Genomic DNA, 20286 nt, shown 5'->3' with positions numbered 1-20286 from the left:
CTTTTTTTCCAGAAAAGCCATCCCAGCCCTCCACCAGCATGTTAAAGAGCGCATCGTCCATGCACTCAGGCAATCTGTGAGCACAAAGGTGCACCTGACAACAGATGCATGGACCAGTAGGCATGGCCAGGGACGTTACGTGTCCATCACGGCACACTGGGTAAATGTGGTGGATTCAGGGTCCACAGGGGACAGCAAGTTTGGGACAGTTCTGCCTAGCCCACGGTCTAGTAAACAGTTGTCTGTAGCCGTTCGCACCCCCTCCTCCTCCTCCTCCTCCTCGTCCTCCTGCAGAAGCAAGAGCTCGTCCACAGACCGCAGTCGCACAAACACTCCATCCGCACCTGCCACTGTTGCACACCAGGTCTCCCATTATGGGGCAGCTACTGGCATACGTCAGCAGGCTGTATTGGCTATGAAGTGTTTGGGCGACAATAGACACACCGCGGAAGTTCTGTCCGAGTTCTTGCAGCAAGAAACGCAGTCGTGGCTGGGCACTGTAGATCTTGAGGCAGGCAAGGTAGTGAGTGATAACGGAAGGAATTTCATGGCTGCCATCTCCCTTTCCCAACTGAAACACATTCCTTGCCTGGCTCACACCTTAAACCTGGTGGTGCAGTGCTTCCTGAAAAGTTATCCGGGGTTATCCGACCTGCTCCTCAAAGTGCGTGGACTTTGCGCACATATCCGCCGTTCGCCTGTACACTCCAGCCGTATGCAGACCTATCAGCGTTCTTTGAACCTTCCCCAGCATCGCCTAATCATAGACGTTGCAACAAGGTGGAACTCAACACTGCACATGCTTCAGAGACTGTGCGAACAGAGGCGGGCTGTTATGTTTTTGTGGGAGGATACACATACACGGGCAGGCAGTAGGATGGCAGACATGGAGTTGTCAGGTGTGCAGTGGTCGAAGATTCAAGACATGTGTCAAGTCCTTCAGTGTTTTGAGGAATGCACACGGCTGGTTAGTGCAGACAACGCCATAATAAGCATGAGCATCCCCCTAATGCGTCTGCTGATGCAAAGTTTGACGCACATAAAGGATCAGGCGTCTGCACCAGAGGAAGAGGAAAGCCTTGATGACAGTCAGCGATTGTCTGGTCAGGGCAGTGTACATGACGAGGTACCGGGCGAAGAGGAGGTGGAGGATGAGGAGGATGATGGGGATGAGTATATTTTTAATGAGGAAGCTTTCCCGGGGGCACGGGAAATTGGTGGCGTGGCAAGGCCGGGTTCTGGTTTTTTGAGGGACACAAGTGACGTAGATTTGCCTGCAACTGCCCCTCAACCAAGCACAACCGCAGATTTGACAACGGGAACTTTGGCCCACATGGCGGATTATGCCTTGCGTATCCTCAAAAGGGACACACGCATTACAAAAATGATGAACGATGACGATTACTGGTTGGCCTGCCTCCTTGATCCTCGCTATAAAGGCAAATTGCAAAATATTATGCCACATGAGAACTTGGAACTAATATTAGCAACAAAACAATCAACTCTTGTTGACCGTTTGCTTCTGGCATTCCCTGCACACAGCGCCCGTGATCGTTCTCACACGAGCTCCAGGGGCCAGCAGACCAGAGGTGTTAGAGGGGCAGAAATCAGAAGTGGCGTTGGCCAGAGGGGTTTTCTGACCAGGTTGTGGAGTGATTTTTCTATGACCGCAGACAGGACAGGTACTGCAGCATCAATTCAAAGTGACAGGAGACAACATTTGTCCAGTATGGTTACAAACTATTTTTCATCCCTTATCGACGTTCTCCCTCAACCGTCATTCCCATTTGATTACTGGGCATCCAAATTAGACACCTGGCCAGAATTGTCAGAATATGCATTGCAGGAGCTTGCTTGCCCGGCAGCTAGTGTCCTATCAGAAAGAGTATTCAGTGCTGCAGGTTCAATACTAACAGAAAAAAGGACTCGTCTGGCTACCCAAAATGTAGATGATCTAACCTTCATTAAAATGAACCACAACTGGATTTCGAAATCTTTTGCCCCACCCTGCCCGGCTGACACCTAGCTTTCCTATGAAAAGGTCTTGCCTGTGGACTATTCTGAATGACTTTTCCAATCTCGTAATTTTCTTCACCTGATTGTCCAGCATACGACATGTTTCCACCTCACGAAATGGCCAAACTCCCCACACGGGGCCGTGCTATCGCCACTTTGCGCTTGGACCCTTGAGAGTGCTGTTTGTCTGAAGAGGTGGGTGTGGCCGCTTTTGGTCGACGGCACTGCCACTGGGTCCCTCATAGTACAATAAAGTGTCTCTGGCGGTGGTGGTGCGCACCCAACGTCAGACACACCGTTGTAATATGAGGGGCCCTGTGCCTGTACCGCCGGCCACAAGACAGTTCCCCCCCCCAGCTCAAACAGTGCTCTACCACTAGCAAAATTATCTCTCACAGCTTCACCAATGTGTAGTCTAGGCGCTGACATCCTTCAATGCCTGGCACTGACAATACCATTGTTTTGACATTTTTGTTATGTTAGGCCTTCGAAGCCTGTCTGCGGTCCCTTCTTTCTACAACTACTACACTGACCAGGTCACTGCTGGCCGTGTTACCCTGGAACCAATTTAAAAGTGCCTACAGTCAGCCCAATTTTGTTATGTTAGGCCTTCGAAGACTGTCTGCCGTCACTCCTTCCACTAGACTTCCACTGACCAGACCACTGCTGCCCGTGTACCCCTGGAACCAATTTAAAAGTGCCTACAGCCAGCCCAAGTTTGTTATGTTAGGCCTTCGAAGCCTGTCTGCGGTCACTCCTTCCACTAGACTTCCACAGACCAGACCACTGCTGCCCGTGTACCCCTGGAACCAATTTAAAAGTGCCTACAGCCAGCCCAAGTTTGTTATGTTAGGCCTTGGAAGCCTGTCTGCGGTCACTCCTTCCACTAGACTTCCACTGACCAGACCACTGCTGCCCGTGTACCCCTGGAACCAATTTAAAAGTGCCTACAGCCAGCCCAAGTTTGTTATGTTAGGCCTTCGAAGCCTGTCTGCGGTCACTCCTTCCACTAGACTTCCACAGACCAGACCACTGCTGCCCGTGTACCCCTGGAACCAATTTAAAAGTGCCTACAGCCAGCCCAAGTTTGTTATGTTAGGCCTTGGAAGCCTGTCTGCGGTCACTCCTTCCACTAGACTTCCACTGACCAGACCACTGCTGCCCGTGTACCCCTGGAACCAATTTAAAAGTGCCTACAGCCAGCCCAAGTTTGTTATGTTAGGCCTTGGAAGCCTGTCTGCGGTCACTCCTTCCACTAGACTTCCACTGACCAGACCACTGCTGCCCGTGTACCCCTGGAACCAATTTAAAAGTGCCTACAGCCAGCCCAAGTTTGTTATGTTAGGCCTTCGAAGCCTGTCTGCGGTCACTCCTTCCACTAGACTTCCACTGACCAGACCACTGCTGCCCGTGTACCCCTGGAACCAATTTAAAAGTGCCTACAGCCAGCCCAAGTTTGTTATGTTAGGCCTTGGAAGCCTGTCTGCGGTCACTCCTTCCACTAGACTTCCACTGACCAGACCACTGCTGCCCGTGTACCCCTGGAACCAATTTAAAAGTGCCTACAGCCAGCCCAAGTTTGTTATGTTAGGCCTTGGAAGCCTGTCTGCGGTCACTCCTTCCACTAGACTTCCACTGACCAGACCACTGCTGCCCGTGTACCCCTGGAACCAATTTAAAAGTGCCTACAGCCAGCCCAAGTTTGTTATGTTAGGCCTTCGAAGCCTGTCTGCGGTCACTCCTTCCACTAGACTTCCACTGACCATACACTGCTGCCCATGTACCCCTGGAACAAATTTAAAAGTGCCTACAGCCAGCCCAAGTTTGTTATGTTAGGCCTTCGAAGCCTGTCTGCGTCCCGTTCTTTCAACTACAACTACACTGACCAGGCCACTGATGGCCGTGTTCCCCTGGAACCAATTTTAACTTGCCTACAGCCAGCCCAATGTTAGGCCTTTGATGCCTGTCTGCCGTCACTCCTTCCACTAGGCCTCCACTGACCTGTCTATTGCTGCCCGTGTACCCCTTGAACCAACATCATTAAATATAAAAAAAATTAATTTGATTATAAAAAATAAGATCGTGTTGAGATCTCAAATGCAGACATTTTAACAATCAAAACAAACACACAACAAATATCTGGAACTGTACTACAAAGGTCCAACAGCTACAATTTCTTTCTCCTGCAAGAAGTTAACTGAAAGTTTTTTGGAGTTGTTAACACAGATATGGCATCCACCGAGTGTTGTCCTGTCGCGTCTCCTTTAAATTATTTCCAATAAGATGTTAAACTATTAATTTAATAAAATCAATAATTAAAAAATTAATTGAGTAAGTCAAAAGCACATTGCAAATAAACATTAATTACAAATCAAGAAGCATGGCGCGTCCGAGGGTGAGTAGATACCGAATAAGAATATAATCACCCTCGGACGCGCAATGCTTATTTAAAACAGCCTTCCTTCCTAAGAATCAGCCCTTCCGTGGTGTAGAGAGAGGTTGTGTTACACTCCAAGGTGTTCCCCAGGTTGCCTTTCCTGAGCTTCGATCTTCCGGCTCTCGTTTAGTAGCTGTTGGAAACTACGCTGCATTAGGCCTACTAATTGTGTATGGGTGAAACAGTGGCGCATCTGCGGTCCCTCCTTCCACTAGGCCTCCACTGACCTGTCTACTGCGGCCCGTGTACCCCTTGAACCAACCTAATAAAATATTTAAAAAATTAATTTGATTATAAAAAATAAGATCGTGTTGAGATCTCAAATGCAGACATTTTAACAATCAAAACAAACACACAACAAATATCTGGAACTGTACTACAAAGGTCCAACAGCTACAATTTCTTTCTCCTGCAAGAAGTTAACTGAAAGTTTTTTGGAGTTGTTAACACAGATATGGCATCCACCGAGTGTTGTCCTGTCGCGTCTCCTTTAAATTATTTCCAATAAGATGTTAAACTATTAATTTAATAAAATCAATAATTAAAAAATTAATTGAGTAAGTCAAAAGCACATTGCAAATAAACATTAATTACAAATCAAGAAGCATGGCGCGTCCGAGGGTGAGTAGATACCGAATAAGAATATAATCACCCTCGGACGCGCAATGCTTATTTAAAACAGCCTTCCTTCCTAAGAATCAGCCCTTCCGTGGTGTAGAGAGAGGTTGTGTTACACTCCAAGGTGTTCCCCAGGTTGCCTTTCCTGAGCTTCGATCTTCCGGCTCTCGTTTAGTAGCTTTTGGAAACTACGCTGCATTAGGCCTACTAATTGTGTATGGGTGAAACAGTGGCGCATCTGCGGTCCCTCCTTCCACTAGGCCTCCACTGACCTGTCTACTGCGGCCCGTGTACCCCTTGAACCAACCTAATAAAATATTTAAAAAATTAATTTGATTATAAAAAATAAGATCGTGTTGAGATCTCAAATGCAGACATTTTAACAATCAAAACAAACACACAACAAATATCTGGAACTGTACTACAAAGGTCCAACAGCTACAATTTCTTTCTCCTGCAAGAAGTTAACTGAAAGTTTTTTGGAGTTGTTAACACAGATATGGCATCCACCGAGTGTTGTCCTGTCGCGTCTCCTTTAAATTATTTCCAATAAGATGTTAAACTATTAATTTAATAAAATCAATAACTAAAAAAATAATTGAGTAAGTCAAAAGCACATTGCAAATAAACATTAATTACAAATCAAGAAGCATGGCGCGTCCGAGGGTGAGTAGATACCGAATAAGAATATAATCACCCTCGGACGCGCAATGCTTATTTACAACAGCCTTCCTTCCTAAGAATCAGCCCTTTCGTGGTGTAGAGAGAGGTTGTGTTACACTCCAAGGTGTTCCCCGGGTTGCCTTTCATGAGCTTCGATCTTCCGGCTCTCGTTTAGTAGTTGGTGGAAACTACGCTGCATTAGGCCTACAAATTTGGTATGGGGTGTAGAGACAGGTTGTGTTACACTCCAAGGTTTTCACCAGGTTGCCTTTCCTGAGCTTCGATCTTCATGCTCTCGTTTAGTAGTTGTAGAAAAGTACGCTGCATTAGGCCTACAAAATGGGTATGGGGTGGAGAGAGATGGTGTGTTACACTCCAAGGTGTTCCCCAGGTTGCCTTTCCTGAGCTTCGATCTTCATGCTCTCGTTTAGTAGGTGTCGGAAAGTAGGCTGCATTAGGCCTAAAAAATGGGGAATGGGGTGGAGAGAGATGGTGTGTTACACTCCAAGGTGTTCCCCAGGTTTCCTTGCCATTGCTTCGGTCTTCCGACTCTCGTTTAGTAGTTGTAGAAAAGTACACTGCATTAGGCCTAAAAAATGGGTATGGGGTGGAGAGAGATGGTGTGTTACACTCCAAGGTGTTCCCCAGGTTGCCTTTCCTGAGCTTCGATCTTCATGCTCTCGTTTAGTAGGTGTCGGAAAGTAGGCTGCATTAGGCCTAAAAAATGGGGAATGGGGTGGAGAGAGATGGTGTGTTACACTCCAAGGTGTTCCCCAGGTTTCCTTGCCATTGCTTCGGTCTTCCGACTCTCGTTTAGTAGTTGTAGAAAAGTACACTGCATTAGGCCTAAAAAATGGGTATGGGGTGGAGAGAGATGGTGTGTTACACTCCAAGGTGTTCCCCAGGTTGCCTTTCCTGAACTTCGATCTTCATGCTCTCGTTTAGTAGGTGTCGGAAAGTAGGCTGCATTAGGCCTACAAATTGGGTATGGGGTGGAGAGAGATGGTGTGTTACACTCCAAGGTGTTCCCCAGGTTTCCTTGCCATTGCTTCGGTCTTCCGACTCTCGTTTAGTAGTTGTAGAAAAGTACACAGCATTAGGCCTACAAAATGGGTATGGGGTGGAGAGAGATGGTGTGTTACACTCCAAGGTGTTCCCCAGGTTGCCTTTCCTGAGCTTCTATCTTCAGGCTCTCATTAAATTGTGGTTAAATGGAACAACTGCATTTGGCGTACTAGTTGGTTTGGGGCCTACTATCGGTGTCTGCCACTCCTTGCTGTTCTCCTGGTTTCCTGTCCTGAAATTCCATTTTCAGCCTCTCGTTAAGTAGTTGTTAATGTTAGACTGCATTTGGCCTACTAGTTGGGTTGGGGCCTACTATCGGTGTCTGCCACTCCTTGCTGTTCTCCTCCACTGAACAAAGCTGTGCCGCCTGTTTACTACGGTTGCCAATTTTGAACTGCATTTCGACTACTTACTGATTTGGCCCTACTCTCTGTGTCAGCCTCTCATTCCAGTTGTCCTCCACTGCAATGCCCCCTGGTTATTCCTGTGTTACCAATTTTGAACTGCATTTAGCCCACTTTCTTCTTTGGGCCTATATCTGTGTTGCCACTTCATCGTGCCCATTGCCCAGCCAGTGATAGATGAGTCTGCTGGTACATTGACCCATAACGCAACATTCCCCGTGCACGCTACACAACAACATTGTGACCCTGCTGAAAGTCAGGTTGCTCTTCCCGCATACCATACCACCTTACACGGGGACAAAGAGGAAGGTGCAGATGAAAGTGCAGGTTCCTTCATCAGGTGGGGGTAGGAATACTAGTTGGCGACGTCACTGGCACAGGGCCTCTCATAGTACGCAAAAGTGTTGCTGCCGGTGGGAGGCGCCCCCGCCGTGCAAACACACCGCTGTACTTTGAGGGGCCCTGTGCCAGTGCCAATGCCAACGAGTGGGCCCCCCCTGCTTGCTCAGGTTCACAGCACTTGCAAAGTTGAAATACTTACCTCTCCCTGCTCCACTGCCGTGACGTGGTCCAGATTTCCTGGGCCCACTAATTACTTGAACCAGCCCTACCCCCCACAACTTTAGCCAAATGACCCCCAATTTCAAATGCCTTCCAATTATTATAAGGTAAATTACGCTTGACAAGCTTCATTAAGAAGAATGGATGGTTTTGACATTAAAATGGGTACTCTAGGTGTTTTCCTGGCCCCCACTCACTGCCGACTATGCTGCCCCATTGACTTGCATTGGGTTTCGTGTTTCGGTCGATCCCGACTTTACGTCATAATCGGCCGATTTCACTCGACCCGACTTTGGACATAGTCGGGTTTCGCAAAACCCGGCTCGACTCTAAAAAGGTCAAGGTCGCTCAACTCTAATCAGCACCCTTCTTGGTCAAATCAGTCAACGGTTTAGCAACACTAGAAAAATTACTGATGAAGCGACGATAAAAATTAGCAAAGCCCAGAAACTTTTGCAGACTCTTCACAGATGTCAGCTGAGTCCAATCAGAAATGGCCTGGACTTTAACAGGGTCCATCTCGATAGTAGAAGGGGAAAAAATGAAACCCAAAAATAAAACCTTCTGAACTCCAAAGAGACACTTTGACCCCTTCACAAACAAAGAATTCGCACGAAGGACCTGGAACACCATTCTGACCTGCTTCACGTGAGACTCCCAATCATCCGAGAAGACCAAAATATCATCCAAATATACAATCAGGAATTTATCCAGGTACTCTCGGAAGATGTCATGCATAAAGGACTGAAATACTGATGGAGCATTGGAAAGCCCGAATGGCATAAACACGTACTCAAAATGGCCCTCGGGCGTATTAAATGCTGTTTTCCATTCATCGCCCTTTTTAATACACACAAGATTATACGCACCACGAAGATCTATCTTGGTGAACCAACTAGCCCCCTTAATCCGAGCAAATAAATCAGACAGCAGCGGCAAAGGGTACTGAAATTTGACTGTGATCTTATTAAGAAGGCGGTAATCAATACAATGTCTCAAAGAACCATCCTTCTTGGCCACAAAAAAGAACCCTGCTCCCAATGGTGACGACGACGGGTGAATATGACCCTTCTCCAAGGATTCCTTTATATAACTCCGCATAGCGGCGTGTTCTGGCACAGATAAATTGAACAGTCGGCCCTTAGGAAACTTACTACCAGGAATCAAATTAATAGCACAATTGCAATCCTTATGAGGAGGTAGGGCACTGGATTTGGGCTCATCAAATACATCCCGGTAATCCGACAAAAACTCCGGGACTTCAGAAGGGGTGGATGACGAAATATACAAAAATGGAACATCACCATGTACCTCCTGACAACCCCAGCTGGACACAGACATAGATTTCCAATCCAATACTGGATTATGGACCTGTAGCCATGGCAACCCCAAAACGACCACATCATGCAGATTATGCAACACCAAAAAGTGAATATCCTCCTGATGTGCAGGAGCCATGCACATGGTCAATTGGGTCCAGTACTGAGGCATATTCTTGGCCAAAGGCATAGCATCAATTCCTCTCAATGGAATAGGATGCTGCAAGGGCTCCAAGAAAAAACCACAGCGCCTAGCAAACTCCAAGTCCATCAAATTCAGGGCAGCGCCTGAATCCACAAATGCCATAACAGAATAGGATGACAAAGAGCAAATCAGAGTAACGGACAAAAGAAATTTCGACTGTACCGTACCAATGGTGGCAGACCTAGCGAAACGCTTAGTGCGCTTAGGACAATCGGAGATAGTATGAGTGGAATCACCACAGTAAAAACACAGCCCCTTCTGACGTCTGTGTTCTTGTCGTTCAGCTCTGGTCAAAGTCCTATCACATTGTATAGGCTCAGGTCTATGCTCAGATAATACCGCCAAATGGTGCACAGCTTTACGCTCACGCAAGCGTCGATCGATCTGAATGGCCAAAGACATAGACTCATTCAGACCGGCAGGCATGGGAAATCCCACCATGACATCCTTAAGGGCTTCAGAGAGACCCTTTCTGAAAATTGCTGCCAGAGCACATTCATTCCACTGAGTGAGTACAGACCACTTCCTAAACTTCTGACAATATATCTCTACCTCATCCTGACCCTGACACAGAGCCAGCAAGATTTTCTCTGCCTGATCCATTGAATTTGGTTCATCATAAAGCAATCCAAGCGCCAGGAAAAACGCATCAACATCACGCAATGCCGGATCTCCTGGCGCAAGGGAAAATGCCCAGTCTTGAGCGTCGCCACGTAACAAAGAAATAATGATTTTCACTTGTTGAACAGGGTCACCTGAGGAGCGAGGTTTCAAAGCAAGAAACAATTTACAATTATTTTTGAAATTCAGAAACTTAGATCTATCCCCCAAAAACAAATCAGGAATTGGAATCCTAGGCTCTGACATCGGATTCTGAATCATAAAATCTTGAATGTTTTGTACCCTTGCAGTGAGATTATCCATCCAAGAGGACAGACCTTGAATGTCCATATCTACACCTGTATCCTGAACCACCCAGAGGTAAAGGGGAAAAGAGAGACAAAACACACTGCAAAGAAAAAAAAATGGTCTCAGAACTTCTCTTATCCCTCTATTGAGATGCATTAGTACTTTGGGCCACCTGTACTGTTATGACCTGGTGGTTAGGACAATAATGGACCTGGTGGTTAAGAGCACACGGAATGACCTGAATATAGGACAAGCTCTGGGACGTGGGAACTCTGCTGACCGCAATCCCTCATCCTATCACACACACTAGAAATAGCCGTGGATTGCTCCTAACGCTCCCTATGCAACTCGTCACAGCCTAAGGAACTAGCTAGCCCTGAAGATAGAAAAATAAAGCCTACCTTGCCTCAGAGAAATTCCCCAAAGGAAAAGGCAGCCCCCCACATATAATGACTGTGAGTTAAGATGAAAATTACAAACTCAGAGATGATAGATTTAGGAAAGAGAGGCCCGACTTACTGAACAGACAGAGGATAGGAAAGGTAACTTTGCAGTCAGCACAAAAAACTACAAAAAGACCACGCAGAGGGCGCAAAAAGACCCTCCGCACCGACTCACGGTGCGGAGGCGCCCCTCTGCGTCCCAGAGCTTCCAGCAAGCAAGACAAAAATCAAAATAGCAAGCTGGAAAGAAAAATAGCAAACAAGAGAAAAACAAGCAGGAACTTAGCTTCTGCTGGGAAGACAGGTCACAAGAACGATCCAGGAGCGAACTAGACCAATACTGGAACATTGACAGGTGGCCTGGAGCAATGATCTAAGTGGAGTTAAATAGAGCAGCCAGCTAACGAATTAACCTCGTCACCTGTGGAAGGAAACTCAGAAGCCGCAGCCCCACTCACAACCACCAGAGGAAGTCCATGGACAGAACCAGCCGAAGTACCATTCATGACCACAGGAGGGAGCTTGACAACAGAATTCACAACACATTCCATCAAAGTCTGCATTTCAAAACGTCACTACTTCAATTCCGAGCCCCGGCATGTGCCCAAACAGTGGTTTACCCCCACATATGGGGTATCAGCGTACTCAGGAGAAACTGGACAACAACTTTTGGGGTCAAATTTCTCCTGTTACCCTTGGGAAAATAAAACATTGCAGGCTAAAAGATCATTTTTGAGAAAATAATTTTTTTATTTTATTTTCATGGCTTTGCGTTATAATCTTCTGTGAAGCACTTGGGGGTTCAAAGTCCTCACCACACATCTAGATTAGTTCCTTTGGGGGTCTAGTTTCCAAAATGGGGTCATTTGTGGGGTATCTCCAATGTTTAGGCACACAGGAGCTCTCCAAACGTGACATGGTGTCCGCTAATGATTGGAGCTAATTTTCCATTTAAAAAGCCAAATGGCGTGCCTTCCCTTCCGAGCCCTGCCGTGCGCCCAAACAGTGGTTTACCCCCATATATGGGGTATCAGCGTACTCAGGACAAATTGGACAACAACAGGGGTGGAGCCGCATATTCATTACTGTAATAAGCGGCACCACGTGACCACTCATACAGGACAAGCAGTGACGCTGAGAGGATGTAAGCGCCGAGGGAGCTGGGTAAGTATTTTAAAGCCAGCGGGGCGCGCACAGAGGGTGGGAGGGGGCAGATTACCGGCAACTTTATTTTAAAAACAAAAATAAATTAAAAAAAAAGATTATTCATTCCTTCTTTCCAGCGAACGCTGCTGGGAAGAAGGGATGAATACCGACTTCAGCACCGCACGCAGGGGACAGCACTTAACTCTAGCGCTGTCTCCTGCACGGTCCGTGTGGTCCTCAGTCGGCACACGGGTGGCACACGGCTGCCGCACATGTACCACACTGATGTTCAACGTAAGCACACGGACACAAGGACATGGATAATTCCGGTACTGATTTTTCCATTACCGGAATTATCTGGATGTGTGAGACTGGCCTTAACCTGATCGGCTCTGCTAAATACAGGCAATGATCAGATCACCTGTATGTAGCAGAATTGCTAACTTGCTTTGAGCTCCAACCACTGTCGGCACCGTCACTGCAAGAGACCTCTGGTTGTCATGCCGACCCATTGGTGACCTGCGGTGACGTGATGGGGGTAACCGATGGGTGGATTTGTGGCACAATGGCCGGAAGCGGAAGTGCACGTTAAATGCCACTGTCAGAGTCTGTCAGTGGCATTTAAAGAGTTAATTTCCACGAGTAGATCACGATTCCAACTGTGGCTGCTCCGGGCACATGTTAGCTGTTCAAAGCAGCTGACATGTGTCAGGAAAGATGTGGGCTCACCCTCGAGCCCACATCAAAGGGCACGGCGCATGTTGTGAAGGGGTTAAAACTCAACTTTACAAGGTATAAGACAGTCGATAAAGCTTTGTGGTTTTATACAGGCACAGTTCCTTAAGAAATACCTCTAATTGAATTAAAAAGTGGCCATCTTTTATTGTTAATTTATTTCTGCTGCTCCCCTCATTATGCAAGGTTTTTTTTAAATCCACCATGAAGTTCTAAAAATTTAATTTTGTGATAATTTTTACGGTCTTTACAAAAAGTCATTTTTCACAGTGTTCTCTGGGTGTGTGTCTTTTGGCTGCTCTATAATATTAATTTGTGAGCAGTGGCACAACTCACTTACAGAGCATAAAAATTAACACCAAATAAAAAGACCTGTAACGGTGCTGTGGAATAAAAATGAGACAAAACAAGAGCAACACCAATGAAAAAGGAATACTCAAGAGAGCAGCAGGAAATAAATAAGACCAAAAACTGCACACTTGTAACCTTTTAACAGGCTGTCACTAAAGTCGTACAGTAGGGGACATCTGTCTGTCAAATTGTTTGTATCATATTGCCTGTTGCAGAGGCCTAATCCACAGGTACCAAAATAAATATTCTGTTACTAATGCCATACAGTAGGGGACATCTCACTTTCAAATTGTTTGTAGCATCTAGTTTGTTATAGAGGACTGATTCCCAGGCCGAACAAAAATTCTTGTCTTAGTAAGGTTGTACAGCAGAAGACATCTTCCTTTCAAATTGTTTGCAGCATCTAGCCTGTCATATAGGCATAATCCACAAGCACAAAAACAATTCTTCTGTTACTAACATTTTAGAGTTGGGGCATTTCACTTTCAAATTGTTCCTAGCATCTAGTCTGTTGCAGAGGCCTGATCCACAGGCACCAAAAAATTCTTCTCTTACTAACGTCCTACAGTAGGGGACATCTCACTTTCAAATTGTTAGTAGCATCTAGCCTGTTAAAGAGGCATAATCCACAGGCCTCAAAAAATTATTGTGTTACTGAAGTCATGCAGTAGGGGACATTTTACTTTCCAATTGTTTGTAGCTCCTAGTCTGTCATAGAGGCCGGATCCACAGGAAACGAAAAAATTCTTGCTACTAAAGTCGTACAGTAGGGGACATTTCACTTTCAAATTGTTTGTAGCATCCAGTCTATTATAGAGGCCTGATCCACAGGCACCAAACAAATTATTCTCTTTCTAACAGCGTACGGTAGAGGACATCTCACTTTCAAATTGTTTGCAGCATCTAGTCTGTTATAGAGGCATAATCCACAGACACAAAAACAATTCTTATGTTACTAACTTTGTACAGTAGGGGACATCTCACGCTCAAATTCTTTGTATCGTCTAGTCTGTTATAGAGGCCTAAGTCACAGGCACCAAAAAAATTCTTGTTACAAATGTTGTACAGTAGGGAATATCTTACTTTCAAACTGTTTATAGCATCTAGTCTGTTATATTGTAGAGGCCTCATCCACAGTCCCCCCAAAAATTATTGTGTAACTAACATCATACAGTAATAGTTGAGATCTAATTTTAAAACTGTTTGGAGCATATCTTCTTTGTCATACCAGCCTCATCCACACTCAAACAACTCTTTCTTCTGTGACTAGCATGATTCAGCAATCCATATTTCACATTGTCATTTACTGCCACTGAAATTCAGCTGTTTGAAGAGCTAGAGCAAAGTTTTAAACCTACTTTTTTGTTGCTAATACTGTGCTCCTACCACACTATCTCACATGACTGTGAAAAAGTGAGGCCGTGGTGGAAGGAGGATTAGGCTTGGTGTTCAAGGCATACATGGGCTAGGTGATAATGTTTGTGAAAACACTAATGAACCAACAACGTCATGCCCTATACAAAAACAACTGATAATTTATGTTACTGGACAGGGTACTCCACTACCTTTCTTTGGCAGATGCACTGCAGTATGCCTTTTGTTGACGAGGCCCAGAAAGAGCATGTGCACAAGTGGATGGCAAGCACAGCTTCAAGTGGCCTCTCCTCTTCTTCTTCCACCTCAACATCACACCCAGTACAGTCCACAGCTTCCCCCCTCGTCCCAAATCTCCAACCATACAACTGACTGTACGGAACCATAGATGGGTGACTCTCAAGAGCTGTTCACACATTCTATGCCATGGTCATCAGAAGTATATTCAAAAGCTTCACAGAGTCAAGAGGAGGAAATCTGCACTGATGCCCAAAATTTTTTTAGCTTGGAACTGGGGCAGGACGAAGTAGAGACCGAGCAGCATCCTGGCCCTCCTTTCCAGACGTTAACCCCTGGGAGGGGATCCTGATGAGACTCATATCTGAGGCTCATGTGGACTGTACTGTGCTGTTGGGGCAGAAAGAGGAAGAGGGTGACTCAAAGGGCGAGGAACGTGATAACACAGGATGATGATGATGAGATGGTAGGTCCCATTTAGCATGAACACAAAGGCACACAGCTGAATAGGTAATTTGAGGGGGAAGACAAGGAGGTTATGTTGCGCTGTATGTCGCAGACACGTAGTAATGCAGCAATGCCGAATAATGCATCTTCAGCCAAAACTGTGGCTGTGACCAGTAGCGTCCAAGAGTCTTCAGCTCACAGGGGTGGCGAGGGTTGCCTAGCCTGTGCCTTTTTTGACACTGAAATGGATGAGTCAACTCACATAATCTGCCAACTTCGAGGTAAAAAGTGCAAAAATTTGACTACTATATGTATTAACCTTCACATGCACAATCAACATGCTTTACTCTGCGAGTCCAACTGTGCTAATATGTAGACCTCAACAACCATCAGCTGCCCCATCAATTGCATCTGCTGCCTCCCCCTCTGTTACCGTTCCAAATATTGAGGAGCAGGTCTTCGACCCCAGAACCTTGGGTTCTTTACCGGTTCCAGTCACACTAACTGAGAGCCCGCCGTCACCTGTAACGGAAGTGAACATGCCTGCTGTTTTTGACCAATCTATGGAACAAGCATACCACAAATTTTTCCATTCACCATAATATTTTTGCCAGCACCTCCCTCATGGTCCATTAGTTATCCCGGTTCACCGTACTCCACCCGCTCTCAGCACTGCAGCCAGCCCAAGGTACCACAGTTGTGGTCACATAAAAGACTGCTTCCTCCTAGGCATGACAAAGCTAAGAAGTTGAACTCCACCATCTTCAATCTGTTGGTCATGGAAATGCTGCCTTTCTGCCTGGTAGATACAGATGGTTTTCGAAACCTCTTTATTTAACACTTCTTCCACTGCATCTGCCTCCTCCAGTGGGCCTCCACTTCTGCCCTCAACCTCTGCCTTGCTGAGACATGTGTTACAACAGTGCAGAGCGAATCCCCACCACCTCCATACTGCACAGCCAGGGCTCATTGCAATCAGACAGTGCTAAAATTGATATGCCTTTGAGATCGCAGTCATACAGCTGAAGAGTTGTGGAAAGCTCTCCAAGCTGAGTTTGAGCAATGGCTGTCTCTGTTGAACCTGCAACCAGGGAATGCTGTGTCCGATAACCGTGCAAACCTGGAGGCGGCCCAATGGTGAGGCAAGCTCACACAAGTGCCTTGCATGGCTCACCTCCTCAACCTGTTGGTACAGCATTTTCTCTGCCATTATCCTGGCCTGGGTGATCTGCTGAAGAAAACACAGAACTGTGTGCTCACTTCTGCCGTTCACGTCCCTCAGGTCATCAACTTGCATTGATGCAGAGGTCTTTGTCCATGCCAGTAAACAGGTTGACATACGATATGGATTTCCACTCTTCATATGTTCCAGAAACTGTGGTAGCAGCAACAAACCCTGATGCAGTATGTCATGTCATATAGCCAGGGCCAAAGCAATACGGACATGGTGCACATCAAGTTTACAGAGTGTGTACATATTAAGGACCCCTGCACCCTTCTGCACAGTTTCAAAATGGTGACTAAGTTGGTTAGCGCTGACGATGCCATCATCAGCATCACTACTCCTGTCATCTATATGCTGGAGCAGACTTTGGATAGCTTGTGGGAGGAGGTCCCAGTTGAAGAGGAGGAAACAGAGTAGGATACAGAAGGGATAACCTTGTCTCAAAGTTCAAGATTGTCATCACACAGGCGGGTGACAAGGTAGGGTGGATTACTGCGATTGAGGGGGGATGGTGATAACAAAATAAGTGAAAGTGCAAGATCCAAGGAACTAATGGAGGAGAAAGAGTTGATGGGCAAGCAACTGTCAGGAAATGAAGAGTATCCTCCTCTCTGTTGCTCATTGTCGGCGGGAGGAAATGGAGGAAACAAGCATCAGTTTTAATCATCCACCAATACAGCATGGGTTTAGACCTCATGGTAGAGCCTGACATATGAGTGCCTTCTTGCTGCACTATCTTCAACATGATCCCCATATAGTTATGATTAGAAATGGTGCTGAAAACTGGGTTGCCACTCTGTTAGATCCATGTCATAAAACCAAATTTTGCCTGATGCTTCCTTCCCTGAAAGGGACTTGTAAATGTTGGAGTATCAAAACATGCTTTTCCAAAACCTTAAGAGAGGTTTTCCAAAAGACAGCAGTGAAGCACACAGTGCGCCTCACAGCTCTACACTTCCAACTACATCAATTTGTCAATGCCAAAACATTAGCAGCAGCAGTAGTGTAAATAGAAGAAGCAAAATCTGTGAGTCCTTTGACACTTTTTTAGACCAGCTCATACACCAGCACAACAGAATCCAAGTCTTGCAAGTGGTGAATGAATGGAAAGTATGGTGCAGGATTATCTGGAACTGAATATTAATAACATCAGGGAGGGTTAGGACCCTTTCTCATTTTGGTCTTCCAAAATGTAAAAGTGGCCTAAGCTTGCCTCAAAGTCCTTGGAGGTTTTATCATGCCTAGCAGCCAGAGCTCTCTCAGAACGTGTTTTCAGTGCTGCTGGTGGTATCTTGATGGATAGCACAGCCGAATGTCCCCTGAAAGTATAGACTGCCTAACTTTCATCAAGGTGAACAAGTCATGGATCTCCAAGGACCTTTGCACCCCAATCACAGACTGTACAGACTAGGTGATGTTACATTTTTAGTATGCTGCATTAATATTGTGTAACTGCACTCTGTGATATCTTTACTGAGGCTTTTGTGCCTGCTGTTGCTGCTGCAGATGTTAACGCAAATTTGTCAAAATCTGAACAGTCTTGGTTGGTCTACATCTGATGGGTTGGTTGGAGTGAAAGATATGTTGTCCCTATTTTACTATTTCTACTCTCGTGAAATTTATTCCACTTTAGTGCTGTCTGTCAATAATTTTTGCAAATCTAAAAACCACTGGTTGGGTGTCCATCTGCTGGGTTGGGTGTTGTGGAAGACCTGTCAGTCCCTAATATACTATTTATATTATGGTGAAATTTATGCCACTTTAGTGCTGTCTGCAAATAATTTTTGGAAACATGAACACTCTTGGTTGGGTGTCCATCTGCTTGGTTGGGTGTAGTGGAAGACCTGTCTGTCCCTAGTATACTATTTCTACTCATGAAATTTATGCCACTTTGATGGTGTCTGCCAATTATTTTTGGAAATGTGAACACTCCTGGTTGGGTGTCCATCTGCTGGGTTGAATGTAGTGGAAGTCCTGTCGGTCCCTAATATACTATTTATACTGTGGTGAATTTGATGCCACTTTGGTGGTGTCTGCCAATATTTTTTGTAAATGTGTAGACTCTTGGCTGTGCCTCCTTCATGTGTGTTTTCTGTAGCAGTAGGCCTCTGAGGCCATCAGGCCTCCACTTCATTGGAGTCAGCTACCCATGTTACTACTATTCTTAGATTTTTATGACAATGGTAGCCTACAAAAGTGACATTTGTGCCACCTTAGTGTAGCTCAGCAGGAAAGCAGATTGAGCTATTGTATGTGGTATCAAGTCTCCCAGCTCAGCAGGCCTACCATGATCCCTCATCCACCTTGTCTTACTTTGACATTCAATTGAAAGATGCAAATGCTGGCCCATACCACTATACCTCATGCATGGCTGTTTGCTGCCGTGCCATGCTACAATTTGCACTGTGGATGAATTGAGGCCACTTTCCTGATGTCTGCCCCTCATTAGAAGCTTTTTGAAGGTGTTGTGCATGCTTTTGTTTTTGCCTCCCAGTGATTTGAATGGCGTTCAGTTATGTTTGCCAAATATTCGACAAATTAATAGGTGACTATTGAAAATTCGTCAGTTGTAATCCGAACTGAATATTAAAGTGCAAACATGGCCATTTGGGATTGTGATAGTGAATAAAACAATACTTGTAGTGAAGAAATTCATGTTGTGGATTTTGTGTAATCAGAATTTGACGTTTTCTTATAATTAGTGTTGAGCATTCCGATACCGCAAGTATCGGGTTTCGGCCGATATTTGCGGTATCGGAATTCCGATACCGAGTTCCGATATTTTTGCGATATCGGGAATCGGTATCGGGAAGAAAAATCATGTGTAAAATAAAGAATAAAAATAAAAAATATTGATATACTCACCCTCAGACGCGCCCTGGTTGTTACCGCTGCAACCGCCATGCTTCCTTTCCTAAGAATGAGCGCGTGAAGGACCTGCTATGACGTCGCGGCTTGTGATTGGTCCCGTGAGCGGTCACATGAGCGGTCACGCGACCAATCACAAGCCGCGACGTCATCGAAGGTCCTTCACGCGCTCATTCTTAGGAAGGGAAGCATGGCGGTTGCAGCGGTTACAACCAGGGCGCGTCCGAGGGTGAGTATATCAATATTTTTTATTTTTATTCTTTATTTTAACCATGAATATGGATCCCAGGACCTGAAGGAGAGTTTCCTCTCCTTCAGACCCTGGGAACCATTACAGGATACATTCCGATATTTGTGTCCCATTGACTTGTATTGGTATCGGATATCGGTATCGGCGATATCCGATATTTTTTGGATATCGGCCGATACAATTCGATACCGATACTTTCAAATATCAGAAGGTATCGCTCAACACTACTTATAATCATAGCTCTCTGCATTGGGGCGGGACTGTGAGCTCTGCCTCAGCTCCTCCTGTTGTTTTTAACATCTTCTTGGTTTAAACTTCGTGCTGACACCATCCCAAATTTCAGCGGCACATGCACATATTGATCTCATGGCAGGCTTCAGGAAAATGGTGCCAGTGGCCGAGATCTCTGTCTGAGCATGCGCCATCACTATTTTACTGAAGACCAATGTAAGTCAATGTGCAAGTGCCGCCAAGAACACCAAGGTAACATTTTTATTTATATAATTTTGGAGTAGATACAATGTTTTGATCACCTGTTACTGCATTGCAATGCAGTGTTGTGCCAGACATAAGAGTGCCTTCTTGCTGCACTATCTGCAACATGATCCCCATATAGTTATGATTAGAAATGGTGCTGAAAACTGGGTTGCCACTCTGTTAGATCCATGTCATAAAACCAAATTTTGCCAAATGCTCCCTTCCCTGGAAATAGACTTGTAAATGCTGGAGTATCAAAACATGCTTTTCCAAAACCTTAAGAGAGGTTTTTCCCCAAGACAGCAGTGAATCACACAGTGCACCTCACAGCTCTAAACTTCCAACTACGTCAATTTGTCAATGCCAAAACATTAGCAGCAGCAGCAGTAGTGTAAATATAAGAAGCAAAATCTGTGAGTCCTTTGACACTTTTTTAGACCAGCTCGTACACCAGCACAACAGAATCCAAGTCTTGCAAGTGGTGAATGAATGGAAAGTATGGTGCAGGATTATCTGGAACTGAATATTAATAACAT

This window comes from Ranitomeya imitator, chromosome 1, assembly GCF_032444005.1.
Source record: "Ranitomeya imitator isolate aRanImi1 chromosome 1, aRanImi1.pri, whole genome shotgun sequence".
Classification (NCBI taxonomy): Eukaryota; Metazoa; Chordata; class Amphibia; order Anura; family Dendrobatidae; genus Ranitomeya; species Ranitomeya imitator.
This window is presented reverse-complemented; position numbering follows the sequence as displayed.